Source organism: Aphis gossypii, chromosome 3 (genome assembly GCF_020184175.1).
Source record: "Aphis gossypii isolate Hap1 chromosome 3, ASM2018417v2, whole genome shotgun sequence".
NCBI classification, from domain to species: Eukaryota; Metazoa; Arthropoda; class Insecta; order Hemiptera; family Aphididae; genus Aphis; species Aphis gossypii.
In genome coordinates this window covers 9570978-9591312 of record NC_065532.1, presented here as the reverse complement: position 1 = coordinate 9591312, position 20335 = coordinate 9570978, and the positions used below count along the sequence as shown (strand labels likewise).

Genomic DNA, 20335 nt, shown 5'->3' with positions numbered 1-20335 from the left:
TTCGAATTAATGATGAGAAATAATATATATTATACACGGTTTTTTGCAAGACACATAACATAATGGTTTTGTATTAATCTTTTAAGTTTTTATACATCCATTTCCGGAGATTGATTTTTCATTTATTTCGTATGATTATTTTCTTATTGTTAGCAATACCGATCCATAGTTTATCTGGACTTTTAATAAGAACGAAGCGGTGAATATAATCATAACCATTCGTTCGGCAACGAATATTGCACGCGGACAATGGAATTTTGATGGACCGTACAAAATATAATAACTGGATTATTATATGATATATATATATTTTTTTATAAATAATATTCCATTCACCTAGTCATTTCATACGAATGATTCAACCTGACGTCCGACTAAATTGCCACCATTAAAACGTTAAAAGGCTATGTTGTTTTTGATATTTGACTGATCCGTTCCAAGGATATCAAGTGGAAAACAATCCGTTTAAAGTAATATATTATGTGACAGACAGCAATTAAATTTCGTTTTATCTAGAATTATTTTTATCTTTGATAATTTCTAATAAATAAATTATTTAGGAAATTGTACTTAAAATATGGATATTCACTAGCCATTATGATCGAATAAAGGTTATATTCTTTAAGCAATGCATTATAATAAATGTGCAAATTTTTTTTATAAGTACAAAATAAATTCATATAGGTAAACTTATTGTCATTAAAATCAATTTTCACATAATAAACTATACTTAAGTATATATTTTAGGCATACTATATTTAGTATAGTAAACATGCTATATTTAGTATAGCATTCATCAAATTACATATAATTTGCTATGACTTTTTAAAATCTTATGGTCCTTTATTGATACTATTTAAACCCGTTGTTTCCTGAAGAGTTATCCTATTTTTTACGTAAATAGTAATTTTAACACATGTAAATATAGCCATTGAAAATTGTTAAGAAATAACATAGAAACGTCCATAAAATGTAATGATAATAGTAAAATCTTGAATAATTTACATAATTCCTAGAAAACGTTTTAATAGGTATTATAACGATTCTGCAACAATGTATTGTTATAAAATATGTAAAATTATATAATTTACTAGTTGGCTAAGCTATTTAAGCTAATTAAGCTATTTTACATTTTCCAGTAAATATACTTATTTCTAAAATATAGTAATTATTGCTGGTAAGATAATGATGTATAATAATATCAAATATAACGTATTTAAATAATATATGAACTTAAGATATCAGGAAGTTAACTTTTCAATAGTATGATATTATGTATACATATTTACTAATAAAATTAACCGCAATTAAGATACATTGACAACGTTATTTATAAGATTTTTTAAATAAATAAACTCAATCAACTGTATAGTTTTTATATTTTTTGTTCCCTTCGTTAAAAACTCTTAATAACGAGTTAATCGTAACTACATATACCTAAGTGTTTTGGTAGACTTACCAATGGACATTATTCAGATTTACTTATAATGATTAGTAATTAAACTTTATAGTCTAATGAGAAAAGTTTAAAATTTATCGTTACGTTAATAAACAACAATATCAACGGGAACTAAAATTCGATAACAAATCTTTTGTTATTTATAAAATTATATATTATACCTCTACTATATCTACATCATGTATTTAAAACAATATAAAAATAATATCAATCTCGATGCTACTATAATATATGTATATTACCTCTTTGATCGATGAGTTTTATATAATTAAAACTTTGACCATTACGTTTCTGTATTTTTATAAGACCGATAAATTACTAAATTATTTATTCAAATTAAAAAAAATTATATATATATTATATACTTCGCAATCATATTCTTTGTTTTAAGTTCAAACGGTTTTCAACATCGGCATATTTCAAGTTTTATTTCTTGTATTAAAATCCTGGGTACTTATACATAGTATATATGCAGTTTATGGCATTTGATATCTCGTAGAACAATTTTCCAATGGTTTGCGTTAAATTGCTATTGCGTGTTCACTATTCTTGCAGGGAAGATAAAACGCATTTTTTTTTTTTTTATGACAACTTTATTACATTTCCAGCATTATTTATAAAGCTTGTGAGTAAATACACCAGGAATAAAATAAAATTCCAACGCTTTGATAGTCTGATCACTATAGTATTATATTTCAATCTCCTGTCGCACAAATATCGAAATAAATTTCTAGAGTTTTATAAATAAACTTCAATCGTCAACCAATCAATTAAGACAATTAAATTATAACGCACTTAGCAAAATTAATATTATTATATTGCTTAGGTATTCGAGGTATTCACAATATGGTATTTTTTTTTTAATGTTTGAAATGCATTACACTTCAAATGTATAGTTTATATTAAGGTCTTATTAGAATACATCTTAAGATGTTGTTAATAATTATTAATTTATTTATTAATAAAATCGTTCTTTGTTGATCCATTTTTAATTGAATAAATCAATTCACAAATGTATAGATATATTTTAAACATGGCATACTATTTCTATGCTTAAATTAGAAACTAACAATTTATAATAAGTACTCGTATTATATTTTGTAGTTGAAAATCATAAATTTAATTAAATTACACAGTGTGTCCCATGAAGATTTACTGTGGTTTAAAGCGGCGGATTAGTCACTTTATTCTACCATTTTATAGTTTATTTTATAATATATACAGAGTATTGCACTATAACAATAAACGGGTTAAAGTAATAATTTTGACAGAAAAACACATAATAGTACTTAGAGTAAAGAAAAAAGTTAAGAGTGTCTTTTAATTGTAAGGTTTGAATTGTTCGTGAGTATTAAAAAGATTTTTCTAAGCACGTCTATAATAATTCAACAATGTAACTTATCTGCGTGAAATCTACTCATTTATGCTCAAATATTATGGTCTCTGAAACAAAAGTTATTTATAAAATACCTATATCAAATGGTTTGGGATAGGAGTACAGTTTAAATTTCAAACAGTAATATTATACATTTTTTCTTAACGAATGATTTATAATGATATGAAAAACAAATATGAAAAATCAACACAAGTATTTTGCGTTGAGTATTAACATTTAATTTTGTTTTTTAAATAAAACTTGTCTGGTTTTTCTTGTCTAATCATCTAGTTAGAACTAAAAGGTGCTACTTAACTACTACAAAATAACAAGTTTGTAAATTGTATTGATTTAGGACGCCTTAGTTCTGGACAACTACCAAGTTAAATAATTGGCTTACTTAGTTATTACTACTTGTTTGTGAGCTTGGATTAAAGAGCATTGATAACTAAACCTATTATGTATAAAATGTGGATTTAAATACCGATTTGCCTTTTTTCAGTTCTAAAGCTACGTTATGTTTATACTGTGAGATTTAATAGATACGGTAGCGGGTACTACGCGACGAGAAACTATTAATGAAATTATAACGTGAAATAAGCCTTAAAATATCGATTTTTACACTCTTGCAACTTTTTTCACTCGACTTGCGGCGTGTTATTTTTTACGGAACGTGGTAATTGTACCACAACTACCATAACGTCAAAAAGTTATTTATTGTGGTTTTTTTTTTTTAATATAAAAATCTGGTATTTATTACAGCCCACTTGGTAAGGATTATATAAGTCCCAGGAGATTAGTACCAAGTATTTTGCTACTAAAATGAATTTATTTTGATTTATTGCTTTGAAAATATGTGCGAAGTATTATTAATAAACGTTTATAGCTTTTTAAAAAAAACATCATAAATTCCATAATTTCTATACATAGATACACAATACCCATGCAGTATCTATACATAATAATATAGTACCGTTTTCGTCGAGGTAGCAGAACTCAAGCGATTAATTTGATAAATCATTTTTCGATGAAATCTTAAACTATCGTAATATATTAATATTTGTAGTCGGATAATAACTTTGCAATTATTATTGTCTAGAGAGTTGTTGACGAAAAAGGAGAGTTGACTTTCATAATATTTATTAATTTTTTTTTTACATATTACACAATATGTAATATGCGACATTAGTAATTGATGTAATATATTAGGTATACTATTTATAAAAGAATAAGATTTTAGACCACCAATTAGACATTTTACTTTTTTTCCGACACGAAAAATAATAATTTTTTCTTTTATCTTCATGCAAAAGTATAATAATATAATCACTTAATAATTAGTACGCTATCGTGACATATGAAGTGTAGAAAAATAATAATAATAATTGGTGACCTGTAAGGTACACAGAATTTAGGACTTAAAACGATTGCAGAGAAGTTCAAACACGAAATTTCATTCAACACAATTGAAAGACACATGATATTTGCAAATAATTAGTTAGAATGGGGGATGAATAATCGCCGAATATTTCTGCAGAGGAGTGCGGGATTACCAACACTTTCTAAAACTTTTGGCCGAACTAAATTCCCAGACTCCTCCTCCTCTCCCCCCACCATGCCACTTCGATTACCGACTACCGTGTACGGACAAGTCGCAGGTATACGCGGTCACGTGCTTAGTATAATAATAATAAGTAATATATTATACCTGACAACATTTTAATTCGATTGCAAACCACGATGCCATCGATAGAACGCTCGTTCCCGTGCAGCAGACCAAGGAACGTCGAAACGTGTACCTATAGTACCTACCTATATCTACTAACTACCCCCAAATATGCGCTCGCTTACGATCGTCGGTATAAATTATCGTAGATATTACAACAACAGTAATAATAATAATAATATACCGCAGTGAACAATATGCGTATAGATGCACGTACAACAGTATACGTAATATACGCCGTCTACCTCGCGGGCGCTTAAACATTTCCCATAAATTAACGTGTATTTCTCGCGCGCACGCGCTGCCGGTAGTCGAAATAAACAAGTTTAAATAATTAATACGTGCCCCTTCGAGAGCATACATACAATAATACTATAATATTATTGTATTATCGTGTGTGCTGCTGCTATATCATATAATAATATATAGGCATCGCGACCGCGATGATGTCGTGACGTGTTTTAGTATACAGCGGTATACCAGAAATTCGTAAAAATTTGACAAACGAATCCCGCGCGTATATATCATCATATAATACGATCTCACGTTATATTATAATATAATAGTAAAAATAATAATAATATGTCGCCCCACGGGAAACGCGTAAATCTAAAACGAAAAAAAAAAACCTATTGTCATCGAGTCGCGTCCGTTCCGATTCGAAAAATATAATAACAATATTATTATAACATAATACATAATATACGCGAGTATTATAGGTATACCTATACATATACATTATGCGCAGAGTGTCGGATACCATTATGCGATATATTATTTTTATAATATAAAACACACACACACACACGCACACATATACGTCGTGCGTTATTATTATTATTTTTTTTTTTGTGTTGTTGTTGTTCGTTCCCTTTTCGTTCACGTTTTGTTTTTCGGTCGTTTATTAATTGCACATAAGTACCAAACTCCCATACACACAAACCTATATAGTATATATATATATACTTTATAGGTACTGTATAATAATAATAATAATAATAATATAATATCCATATAACAGCTCACACACATTCACAATATATACACATATTATGTTATGCGGGTAAAAAAAAAAAAAAAAGTATCAAAAAAAAAAAGGTCGCATAACCGTTTTCCACGGGACGTTGGTCGCCAAACGGTTCGCCGTGTCGCCGTCGTCGTAGTCGTCGCGGGTCCCGAGTCTTGAACCGTAAACCGTATTCAATTAGCGGTATTAAAAGCGCGCGGGAAATAAAAAGGGTCCGTCCCCGGCCAACTATAACGTGTGTGTATTGTATTATGAGTATTTATATATATATTTGATATACATTCGCGTATGTGACACAAGCCTAAAATACGATTTTGGGGTAGAAAATAACACACACACACGAGCGCGCGCGCGCGATGTTTATTACGTCGTACTGTACGAGCTTTTAATTCGGACCGGCTGCTGCGGCGTACACGTCGGTGTATTATGCCTAAGCTTTCGCGATCCGTTTACGTCCTTTATATAATAATAATATTATATCAGTGTAGAACGATTAATAATAATCTATAATAATATAACGTGAGTAACTACGTATTTTTTTTTTTTGTATTTCTCGTTTTTTTTTCAATCGCGAGTTGATTTTTAGTGCTGACCTATTGTTTTATTATTTATTTTCGATTGTTTTTTTTTTTTTTTTAACAATTAGCATGTTTGGTATTTATACACATAAACTTTCGGATCTTAAAAAAATATATGGGCTACATGAGATATACTTAAATGTTTCTTCGAGTTAATAAAAAATAATGGTAGGAATATCACATTTCAACGTCATTGGTTAAAAATATATACGTATACAAGTGGTTGGCATAATATCCAGTGCGTGAAACAAAGAAGGTCTTGTAAAGGCTGTGTAATTTCTCAAAAAAAAAAAAAAAAACTTGCTGTCAGAAACATTGTAAAAATTGTGTTAAGAACAATCTTATTGAATAGTAAAAATAAAAGTATTAAGTTTAAGTACGCTTATACATAATTCAGTGTTTTTATGCATATTAAAAAAAAAAAATTCATTCTAGGTAAATCTTCAAGTCAGTAATTATTTCAAACGCTTAAAAATATTTTGACATGATAGTATATCAGCAATAAAACAATAAAAAATTGCGAGTTGTAAAAATAAAAATAAAATAGTTTATTACGATACAAACTTTGAATTAATATAGGATATTATTCTATTATTGTATGAATGTTCTCTGCTGCAAAACCGCAACGGCAGTTCAGTGAAACTAACGGTTTGAGTAAGTACTTATACAGAAAACCTCGTGACTGAATTGTTAATCGCTCTGGTTGGAGTTTCTTACCGGAAGTACGTTTTTCTAAATCTACACGTTTGTTGTTCAAACTTTTCTCGACAGAAAATGTATAGAAGTCGTCCCCCTAGGTAGTGGGGATTAAATGTTAGATATTATATACTAGCTATAGGCACGTTTGTACACCGTTTCTGCTATCAAAGAACGTCTTGTTAGAGAGACACGTAAAAGTCGTAACATTTTGGATCTGGAGAATGGCCAAATGCTGATCCAAGTGACACTCAAAAAAAAAAAAAAACATCTTATGGTTAAATTTACAAGCAAAATATTGCCACCCGAAATTAAATACTGATATTATATGAAACGCAAGATAGGCGATGCAGCTTATACATGTAATGATATCAAACTTAATAGTTTATTTTTTAACTCATTTTGATTAAATAAAATAAACTATTTTTATTTTCACTTCTAACATATTTATACATTATTAAACTGCCACAACAATAGTTCTTATAAAATAAATATTATAATATTGTTTTATTGTTTAATTAAATACTATATTACGATGAACGCTATTTTATTAATAAATAATAATGATAGAAGGTGAAAGAATCTAGAAAAAAATACCTATCGAAATAATAACCGTGTTCAAGGACACTAAACATTCCCTTATGCCCATGTCTCACTGCAATCATGATAATTATGTTACCGTACAAAATTAACCTATGGTTTGTTTTTTTTCAAATTTTAGTTTATTTTTTAGCAAATCATATGATAGTATTTTTAAATTGAGATATTATTTAATTATTGTAATCCTACTATAATAACTCACCATAAAAAAAAAAAATAATAGGATAAAAACAGCAACTGTTTTTTTTTTCAGAAATTCAGCATGTAGATTTAGTAATTTAATAGTGTATGACTGTTGTAGACTACAAGTATATAATATGTAGAGGTTCCGTAATAATTATATTATTACGATACGATCATAATATTATATTACAAATTGTAATGTTTTGATTTATAATAGTCTCTGATGTTATTTATGTAACATTTAAAAAAGTGATTTAGAACGTTCAGACAAGCCATATAAACTTGAAATATTCAAGACAACAAAGGCGTTCACTCAAAAAATAACAAAAAAATATGATAAATACGAGAATATAATACAGTATAATATCTACGAATATAGGGTATGTACTATGTAGACATGGTGTCCACAAAAAACACTATTTATTGTTTTTACTTTTAAATTTAGCTTTAGTTTTTATGAAGACATTTTTTTTTACACATCAAGCATCTCGACTTTTCCCATACATTTTATTGAGAAATATTAACAACAAGTTCGTTTTTTATATATTTTCGGAAACATGTTTGTTATGCTCGAATTGTCGACAAAGTTTTTTTCTTTAGCTAAAACTTTCAGTTCTATGTCCTATAAAATTTGTTTTTTCCATAAACGTATACTCAGAAAGTGAAATTATAAGAAAACTATAACAATCCATAATAAGGTCCTTAAAATTACATCGAAATAAACCAATAAAAGTGCCAATATATCGTTTGATTTAATTATTTTGAAAAATATTTTTGAAACAAACACTAAAAAAATAAAAATATTGCTTACTAAAAGCTGTTGAAGTTGGATTGGACTGAGGCAAAAATAAACTCAGAGTAATAAAATATTTATTTAACTGGATTAATTCTATAATAACACGACTGATGGTTTTTTAAACCTTTTTCGAGATACTACAGCACCGAGTGTGACAGTCACACTTTCAATGACTTTATGCACTGCGCGTGTTGAACAAATTTTCTCTGTTCGTCTCTGACGGCTTCGGGCAAATTCCTAATGAGTTTTAATAATTCAAAATTCTGACGCTATTTTTCACCCTTTCATTCGAAGCGCATTCCGACGTCACCGTAGGGTGTTCGCTCTCGTCGACGAGTTTAAACAATGACCAATAACAATAATAACCCTCTCTCCTCTTGTCGTTCAGAGACTTGTTTCAGAACTGTGGACAGGCTAAATCAAATAAATTATACGAAAGTGGAAAATCTGACCTTTTCTGACGGCAATGATATAATAATACATGACTGCTGGGTTTTGTAAAGTATTCGAAATGTCAAATCGTTAGTTTCGGTTTCAAAGAGCACTTGGGTTTTTGTTTCCACGTCATACATATTGTGCGAACATCATTTAAAAACTAACGGCTGACGATTGTTTTTTTTTCATAAAACATCCCTTCAGCTTGTTACGGTATGAAACACACGATTTGTGTCGAGTTAAAATTAAGTCGAACACGTGTCAGGGACATTGTACATAGGTAGACCCTTTTAAACCGACAATTTATAATTATAATTTTATTGTATTGACATCAAAAGGACCGCGTAATTTAGTCACATCGACAAATAGATTGTACAAAACCATACACACAAAAAAAAATTGTTTAAAATTAATTTAACATATACATAAAACATATGTATATAATATTATATAATTATAGAATAAAATGATGATAGTGTTAACACACCCTATCTATACATAATTAATTAATATTTATAAAAGTACAAAAATATTAAAAATATCTAATATTATGATGTATTAGTGCTTAAAAATTGATACCTAAGCAATTATGTTTTAGTTATACATTTATTTTAAAATCAGCAAGTTTAATAACTACTTTTTTTACAAATAAAAAATAATAAGACAATAACATATCCAATATCCATACTTAATAAAAGTTTCAATACAACTTAAATTATATCATGAAATAGTGTAATCTTTAAAACTGACTGCATTAATAGATAAAAATGTCTATACGGAGTCTACTACTTAAGTTGTTTTTACAAATAAACTCAGGAAATCAGCTTAAAAAGATGTTGTGCGTATCGACTAAAGTGACGTATTAATCAATAACGTAAAAACGATTTATACTTTATACATAAGATGCATTTCAACTTTTCGCTTCAGAAAACTACTGCATAATAATGTTTAATTGCACGGATGATGGCGGTGGTTTAAATGAAAAATAACTGTTAAATCAAAAATGCGACAATAAGTAAACATGACAAAGTCCACCAAGAATTAAAACCATTATTCGGACTATTTGTTTTTAATGTTTTTTTTTCGTTTTTCGATTACCGCAATACATAATGATAATGTATCACGTTATATGCATTATGAAAGTTGGAGCGCACATGTTTTTTCACGGGGCAAGAGACGAACGCAAACGGCGGACGTTCTTAAGTTTTTCGCTTTAATAGTGTTCATTCGTTGTGGTGCAATAAATGCGCGCAGGCGATGATATAAACAGAATCCTTAAAGTTGTCATGTCCTAAATGCGCGCAATTTATCCGGTTAAGCTGTAAAACTTTTTTTGCCGTCTATATTCTTGTGAAATTCAATCCGAGGTTCTTATTTTCTAATTCTTAACAGTTCAAAGTTATTATATTATTATTAATGTATGTGGTGCACACCGACATTAATTTCACAGCAGTTTTTAGGGTATAACGATTTATAAAAACGGAAGATGTTCCGAGTGATTGTTGTAAGCGACGTTGAAAACAAATCAAATGCTGGTCAGGGCTCAATCGCGCTAAGTGATGCATACACAGACATCGTACAAAAGCAATGGTAAATACTTAAGCCGATTCTGTTAAACGATCTTGCCCTTTTGCCCCCGTACTGCTGCATTGGCATGTTTTGCCAGAAAACGGGGATTATCAAACAACAATCGAATCAAATATAATATCTCAGAGGTCGCAATATGCTGCTTAAACATTCTTAAACGACACGCCGTGGCCCAGAAATTATTAAATTCTTCAGGTCTAACTACTGCCGATACTGTATTAGAATAAGTACATAATATTTAATACTCAAATATATACTACATAATATTGTGTACGAATTTATAAAAATATATAAAAGTAATATACTTAAAAGTTAGTGCATGAAAATATTTAATAGACCATAATTTGATCATCGAGTGCAATATATCTTGGAAGTTATTTTGATTAAAACATTAACTTAAACGCGTACATTTCATCAAAATAGCAGTAACATTATCAACGACTTAAAATTATGTATCCCACAATAAATGAATAACTCTCTTAAAACTATAAATTCGTTTTACTCGTATACCTGAGTATAATAAATATATATATTGCTATATAGCAGTGTCGATTTGAGATAATTGAGCTAAGACACATAATATTATGAAAAGAATTAAAAATATTAAGAAAAATTTCCAATACTATCTTGTGAGTTCAGAACGTATAGAATGCACCACCAACTTTAAGCTACCTACAGTTAAACACTATATTAAGATACTTTTAACAACTTATTTCACCAAATGAAACATGTAATAGTTATATGAATATAAATCATATAAATAATATATTTACTTTTCATTAACTCAAATATATCCATGATGTTCTCTTATGGGTTAAAAGAAAAAAAAATATATGTATAGGTATGTATACAAAATAAATAAGAAAAAACCAATTAGTGTAAATTAATGTTATTACTGTAAGATAACTTTTATTATATTATTATTATTATTAGTAGTAGTAATAGTAATAGTAGTAGTAGTTATAGTAATATTTAACTCATAATGAAATTACTATTTATTATTATTAAATAAATTGGTATATTAAACGAATTATTCCTGATATAGGAAAATGTATTACTATATTCTATAATTAAGTTTAGTTGAACAACTCTGGGAAAATTTAAATTAATAGTAATAAGAAAGAGAAGAAGAAGTCATAATGAGGTTACAACGAATATGCAAAAAATCGGTAGTTTACAACACTTAACTATAGATTTCGTTTAAAGCATAATATTATTATATTTAAACTTAGGCATGTAAAATATAACAATCAAAATAAGACCTTCTATGTACCTGTTTTGCCTATATATTACGCCGCATTATTCAATACGTTACCTAAGTAAAACATACGCTTTATACGTATTATGATGGTTGAACGAAAATCGACTACACTTTTTGATCAATTTAAATCATGTACTCGTACAAGACGAATTTATTTATTCCTGCCATTTCTGGAATTAAGCACCACGTCCACGAAATTCTCCACTCTTGTAGACTTAAGTACTTCAGTTATTTTGACTCGGATTATTGTGAGTATACGAATTCACGCTTTCAGCGTCGATTGAAGACAAAAATTGAATATAGCATTCGAAAGTATACCATCCATAATATTATAATCACATTATCATTATGTGCCAGAGGAGTTTTAACTTCGCATGATTCACATGAAAAAATAAGCCACACTGACATAATAAGAACAAGAAAGAATTCAATCAACATAATATTATTTTTCAAATCCTCGTAGGCGTTTTTTGAGACATCTATTACGAACACGGCGAATGCGTTAATAATATTATTATTATAATATAATTTATAAGAATCGAGAACAATATTATACTATACGTATGTTCATAACAAAAACGGATAGTGGGACACTTCAAATGTTGGATAGTCTGTTTTTATAGATTTTTTACGATTTTAATCTCATCGCGGTTGACGCTTATAATATGATATTATATTTTAAATAAGCGCGATATGTGTTGATATATTTTTGAATACTTGGTGTTCTAAAAATTCAAACTTTGAATGTTTATAAGAAATTAAACTATGAATGTGAATAGTCTTTTGAATATTTTTAAAATTGATATAAGTAAAATATACAAGGAGCCATCAGTTCTATAGAAAAGTTTTATAGTTCTAGTATGACCGTTTTTTCCAGTGTTTTTCTTGGAATTTAAAATTGTTGACCATCCAAAGTAAAAACTACTCATAAATATTTAATATTGGAGTACATTTTCCGCTACGAAATGTGATGAATAATACACTATTGTAATGCCAATACGTAACGGACTTACGGACAATAATAATAATGTATGAGCATTACGTTTTCGATGATTAATAAATATTATCACAATAGCGTTTTGCTTATTTATTTTTCTAATAACTTATAATGCACTGATTAACTTTTAATGTTCAATAGATGAATCCTATACAATGGAATAAAAATATTCGTATTCAGTTTTTGAATATATATGCATGTTTGATTTTCTTTTTTTCATTATTTTTTAAACTAACATATATAGTAGGTACCGAAAGAAAAAATGTAATTTTAACAATTATTATTCTGGTTTTGATGTCTAATGGAAAATATTATCCGCTCCGATTCGAATCTTGCCTGATTGTAAACGCAATATATATATATATGGTGGTTTACCGAAATATTGTAAATAACATAAATATTGAATAACAAAATGGAATATATTATTATACACACATATCGATCACTATATGGCTTTTAAATTCTTATGTATTTTTATTTTTACGTATTTGAAAGCAATATAATAATATTATGTTGGATACAAGCTTGTTTGTATTTTTGATCAAAAATCTATTGAGTTTAAAACTAAATAATATGACCATTGCATAGTTCATATGCATGGGGTTAAGTAAAACTCAAAATTGTGGAAAAAAATATGTATTCGAAAGTGTTTTGTCTCATCATGGTATCTCAATTCGTTCTACGCGAATTAATACTGTATATTATTCATAGTTTCATACAATTTAATTATTCTGCTAAACAATTCATAAACATAATTTTTATATTCGCTGCATTATACAATATTTAATAGCACATTCTTTGGGAAAAATACATAGAGCAGAGTCTAAGGATTTGGTTTATTCGTTTTGGCCGAGATTCAAAATTAATTTTTATTTGTAATTTCTGTGTTCAAACCGAAATCAGTTATACCCAAACGTAAGACAACATTAATTATTTTTCGTAAATTACCTAAATAAATTTATAGTTCGTCCTTAATGTACTAATAATAATTTTCAATGATTTATTTTTTAAATTATTATTGTGTTTTATATTTTTACTGGTTGTTTGATGAAGTGGAAAGAAAGCAGACTTGTGGTAGTTATATGATGTGTTGATTAATATATATTTTTTTAAATAAATAAATATAGTACCATAAGTTGTGTGTTTACATTATTATTAGCTGCTATAATATTATTATCCTAAATCTTTGATCACATCCGGAGAAATAAACACCAATGTTCTTACTTTATTTGTCTTTATAACTATAAAAGTGTTATTATAATGTTTGCAATATTCTTATTTCTCGATTTCACGTCACCTATATCTGTAAAGTTATGGGTTTTAATCAACATTTTCATTCTTGAAACTAAAGATATGAGGATATCCGTACTCCAATGACTGTGCACAAAATAAGAAGATCTTTTGTGTTTTTGTTATTGTTATGAAAACTCTCTCGGGGCAAATAATTCATCGGGACACCGTAGCGCACAAGACCTACTACATACAAAAAAACATACTCTCTATACACCCACCCACACACACACACACACACATATACACACATTATACAGATTCAACAAAGTGAGAAAATACGAGTGAGACAGAAAGAAGAGAGCGCAGTAGAATAAGTAGCAAAAGCCGGATTTCGCACGAATTTGTTTCATGCACCATCTTTCTCCTCTCACTCACCCCTTTAACTAACCACTACCCGACACTCCCTTCTGCCATCGATAAGAACGTAACGGTCAGATTTTATCCCTGGCCCCACCGCCCCCGAGGGTACTATCCCCCATCCCAGATAACTTCATCCTGCCACTAGTCTCCTTGAAGTTCACTACCTCTTTTCCCTTACTCCCTTACTCACTTCTAGCCATCCGTGGTGTTGAACTTATTTTATGACTTTATCGATTCCACGCTCTCTGTGTGTCGTTTTGCACCACACTCCGCCGTTTCACCACTATACCCCCCCAACCTTACCCTTCGCAATCTTCTCTCCGATGGATACAGCTTTATACTTCCATACACGATTACTTTCGACACACAATTGCACTTACACATACAATCACCCTTCTCTTCCACCCTACGACCATTCTATATTTTCGAAAGACGTTAATGGCCATCGTTTACAGAACGTGTGTAGACCAGAAAAAACAGAGAAACACCAGATTATGATCGGGCAAGACGATCTCTGGGAATAAATTCGTTCACATCATTTGTTGTTTTTCGTTTATATTGCTAAATTCTTATTTTTAATCTAGAAATACCAAGTTTATAATAGTAATAATACCTATTATGATATAGTTCAGATTTTTTTTTAACAAATCAATAGATTTTTAGTTGGCTGATATAAAGCAATTCAATTCATAATAAACTTGTTAATTTACGATTGAACATATAGGGTGAGTTCAGAGTTATTTTTCCCGACGGCTACTAAGAAACGAGAGCGTATTTAATCATTTAGACTCAATCAGGAAGTATATCTATTAATACATAAAATGATTGAAACTTATTAATAGTATCGTATGCGTATAAAGCCAGAATACTGTATTATTATATTTTCTATTATCGTTTACTGAGCGAAATTAGCACAATCAAACGTAATTTATTAGTATACATCCGTAATGTAATTATTTTATTAATTTTAACTAATCATTCGTCCTTTGTTTTGTATTATATTCTCTGAAAACTTTAAGAACATTAGATTTCCATAATTTATTGTTTCACGGATAAAGGCATATTGTGATCATTCTAATTACATTTCACTCATATTAAAACATAACATATTATTAAGTTATTAATTTCAGCATTATATAATATGTAAAATATAATGTTATATAAGTTGACGATAACAATAATTAAATGAAATTTGATTTTAATAAGTTGACTATAAAATATAATAATAATCTTATTTAATAAAAACATTTAAATTTAACGAAAAATAAACAATAAGACAATATCTTGGTTTTATATATTTTATTGTACCTACATGTACCTTATACGTCTTGTTTTATTGTATTATTGTAATGTCAATATTTTATTATTAGTCGGTATAACGTCAGTCGGACATTTTACTTAAATAAATGAAAACATGAGTTTAGTATACAGGTCATGCGTATATTGTCTAAACGAATCGTTTTTTGTTGTATAAAAAATTTGGAAGGAGAAAAAAAGAAGATCCTGATGGAAAAGAAAACCCTTGAGTATAATTCAGTTGGAGAATATATGTTTGGGAGATCACGCTTAAGTTCCCTATGTTGTAGTGCCTGCCAGAACTTATTTTACCAAATAGGTCCCATTTCTATTTCGTTACGGATACTTAATGCTGTTCCTGGTTAGACCAGATATCTACTTTAGTAGATAGTAATACGTAATAATTTATATATATATATACATTTGCAATACCAGCCATAAAAAGCCGTATACACAACATATGGGATTAAACATCAAACTCTTAACTTTGAGTTCATATTTATATAGGTAATTATACGAATATCAATTTGACATACTATATCAGATAACTACAATATTCGTTATATTATTGTATATACCTACTATATATTATAATATTTTCAAATGAAAACTTTAAATTATTTGTACAACTATTATTTTTGTTAAATAATAATAATTCAATAAGATCCCGTAAAAATAGAGTGCGTTTTTAAACGAATATCGAATTAAAAACAGTTTTTAGAATACTGTGGGAACTCCCATAAACGTTGAATAGCAAAAAAGTATACTTTCACATAGTTTCAGAAAAGATTTTTTTTTAAAAAACTCTTTCAATTTTTAAAATAATCCTTGTTAATAATTCAAAACAAGCTTGTCATTTAAACTTTAAAATAATAAGTAATAAATATTTATTTTGCGATTTCACAATAATTATATAATTTTAAACTATAATTTGAAAGTTAAAACAACTTTTATATTTAATATGGAGAATAAAAAGATATGTAATATTTTTTAATATTCAAAAATAGATAATATTATATTTATTAAGTAATATTGAATTGAAAAAAATAAGTTTGTCATTTTTAATAAATAAATTCAACGTTACGTTTCAAATGAGTTTTAGATTTTTTTTAATGCTTAAAAATCGAAATATTATTTATGTTTACCAAACTTAATGGTAAGGTTAATTTAAAGCTAAGAGTTTTATTCATCATATAATTAAATTGTATCTCGACATGCTTGGACAAAAATAAGTAGGTATACATGTATACATTCGTTTACAGTGTTATCGGTAACCCAATGAAAACATCACTTGGAAATGTCTGATTGTAAATTATTTATGTACACTTAATTTATTTATGAAAAAACGTGGATATTTAGTGATTGTGATTGTAAAAAGTAAATACGTTTCGTAATATTTTCGTCGAAATGACTAAATACAATCTTCCAATGAGTGACTTTATCGAATCAGATTTCCGTATAATTTTTCTGAACTTGGACAGGATCATAAATAAATTCTATGGTACTGTTCTATATTTAAGTACGTTTTAACTTTAAATCCTTATCGTTTACTGTCGTCACTTAATATGCATAGTCAACTTGAAATCTGTTATTCATAATAACATGTTTACACAATAGCATATAGGTAGTCGGTTTTAGAAAAAAAGAATATGGGAAACGATATTTTTATTAGAAATTTGCCGTACAAAGTCATGATTTCGTTAACACACAATAATATTATTATTATAAATAATTTGGGGTGACCACAAATGATTTATGAATGAGATCAGTTGATAGAATCAAATAATTACCTACGTATAACTTTAGGTAGGTATATATGATATAAAATACAATTGACCAAACGCAATATTGATATATAACTTATTATATTATTTTTATCTAAACCTCTGTAGGCATTGAGAACGAAAAAGAAAAAAATGATTTGTGAATCTGTCGCCTTGCCAGATCCGGGGACGAGAGCAATAAAATATCCTTTGGCAAAGCGCAATCTGGGTCGGCGTCATCGCCGCCACCTATGCCACCATATTATAACCACCGAACCAAAAATCCATATCCACCATCACCCGTTACCGTTGTACGTTCTGGTGTATTTTCATCTTCGTCCCATGTACCATATGTGCACAAGCGGTAAAAATCACTAAAGTAAATATACAAATTGCCAAAAATCAACGTTTTATTGCGAATTTCTGTGTATTATTGAAACGAATACGCGTATGTAAAATCAGCGAGCAAGTAAATCCAATAGTGTAAGTGTAAGTAGGCACCTATTTCGTAAAAAAGTTGGGGATGCCAAATAAAACAATTTTGCATGTATGTTACAATATAGTTTGTGAGACAAACAAAACATGCATCCATGTGGTTGTTGAATATGCATTGCAGCTTGTTTACATTGAAAAATAGTATAAAAATATATAAAATAGTAAGTTTTGTTATTATGCATACGATTTGAGTAGATATTTAAATTTTAAATAAATTCAACTGGGAGGCTATGTTTTGATAGAAACCAAACGTATATAGGTACCTATTGTTTGCATGTAATGTACTTTTTATGTAGTACTCGTTATTATATTTTAATAAAATGTAAAAATTAAAGAAGTCATGGGAAACTATCCGTTGTAGGTACTTATACTTATTTTTAAAAAATAAAAATATAACTACAATACACGCATACTTAACAATATTATACTGTATACGTAAATAAACATAATACCATACATATTGCACAATGGATATTTTAATTGTAGCAGAATTCGATGTTTAATATCATCATATTATTATGTTCTAAAAATGTAATCACGCCTATTGCCCATTTCAATCTCTTTAGTAATTAAAATTTGAAATTATTTAGTAATAAAATATTTTGTCTTTACGAATAATCACTTAATAACATAGTTTAGTATTGTAAAACTCACCTCACAAATAGTCCTTTCCGTAGTTTTTGAAAATGTTCTAAAAATAAAAATAAAACATACGTATTAGTTTCGAACGCCACATCATCTGCTATCGAAAAATAAAACAGAATCTTTTTATGCTAAATTTGAAACTCTATAGTTATTGTATGATGATATTTCATAATAATACATGAAACACTCATATAGTCATATATATTATAGTAGTAAGTGATTCAAAAATGATGAACAAAGTTTTTTCAAATGCATTTAATACAATTCTTATTTTAAAATGTCTCTTAGCTGTTAACAATATATAACACATGTTAACGCATCTAAATAAAAATTTAAATGAGTAATCGAGTAATTTCTGAGTTGTTAAACTTAATGTGTAAAGTATAATAGGTAATATTAATATTGGATATATACCTATTATGTATAAAATATAAAAAAAAACATATAATTTATTATAATCTAGAACTTAATAAATATATATATATACTAGAATAATAATACAATTTCTAATACCTTATAAAATCTTCATAGCTAATTACAAAAATTACTATAATTTTCAAATTATCAAAGCACCCATATTAGCTTTTAAAACTATTATTATGAAATAGTATCATTAATATTAACATAATATAATAAAATACTTGTCTGTCCTTTAATTTATATTTAATAAACATCAAAGTTATCAACACAATCATCATTAATAATTTATATATCTAAGATAAAAATATGGTTTTCATTTGAAAAAAGAAGTATGTTTCGCTACAGAAAGCTCCTTTAATTGAATAAAAATTTAAGAACTTGAAATTATCCTTAGATTAACTAAAAAAATTACAAAAATTAAAGTTTATTTGAATTTAATATTTTTATTCATTGTTAATAACATCGAATAAATGACGGTTAGCATACTTAGTAAATCACTGTTATAGGCGTTATAACCTTATGGCTTATATTATAAAATTATATATGTATATCCATAACATTTACACTTTAATCAGACAACGACGATGATTATAACGAATAGATATGTACTATTGTAATAGAGAATTAAAATATTAAATAGTAATACAGTAATATATCTGTGTAATTGGACTAAAACTGTATTGTTAAAAAATTAAAAATAATTTAATACAATAATATGAAATACGTATTTAGGTCAGATATCCAAAAACATTTTTGTTTAATACTGGCTTATTAAATTGCGAATTGGAATTTTTATACGGTTATTACTTCTCTTGCGCCGTATTTTGATAGATAAAATAAATAATAATAACATAACATGGTAAATGGGATGTCCTATTGTCATTTAGTAAAATGATTTCCTCATCTACAACCGACTGGGAGTTGAGTTTTTGAATATAAGGTCGGGTCGATTTGAAATCGATCATGTATACATAAAACATAGTATATATACATGAGTAAAAAATGTTTTTTTTTAGAACCTTATTTGAATTTGATACTGGTAAAAAAATATGGTAACATATATAAAAACAATAGTTTTTTTTTCTTTTCTCTTACAGTTATTATTGAAAACAGTACAAAATGACAAATAATATTAAAATACAATATATTTTCGATGAACTAAAACTGGATTTTCAGATAAAATTTGTTTTGTCAAGACGATGAAGTTTTTCAACTTGTATATTATAGAAGCTATTATACCTAAACAATAAGTATTGCAATTCCTATGAGACTGTTTTGTACTTAAAATGCCTTTTAACAATAAATGTGTATAAAACATTCAGACGTTATATTTTAGTATATAT

The 20335-nt window shown here is 27.8% G+C and overlaps 1 protein-coding gene across 6 annotated transcripts in view; it reads right to left on the bottom strand.

Moving 5' to 3' along the window:
- LOC114127463 (uncharacterized) overlaps nt 1-20335 on the bottom strand; it is a 155539-nt gene that overhangs the window by 85013 nt on the left and 50191 nt on the right. For 4 of the 6 annotated variants that reach the window (XM_050202620.1, XM_050202619.1, XM_050202623.1 and 1 more), the window contains exon 3: nt 18582-18618. The exons of the other annotated variants lie outside the window; for them this stretch is intronic. The gene's annotated coding sequence lies outside the window, so the exon portion shown is untranslated. The remainder of the gene's footprint in view (nt 1-18581; nt 18619-20335) is intronic. 6 annotated transcript variants of the gene reach the window in all.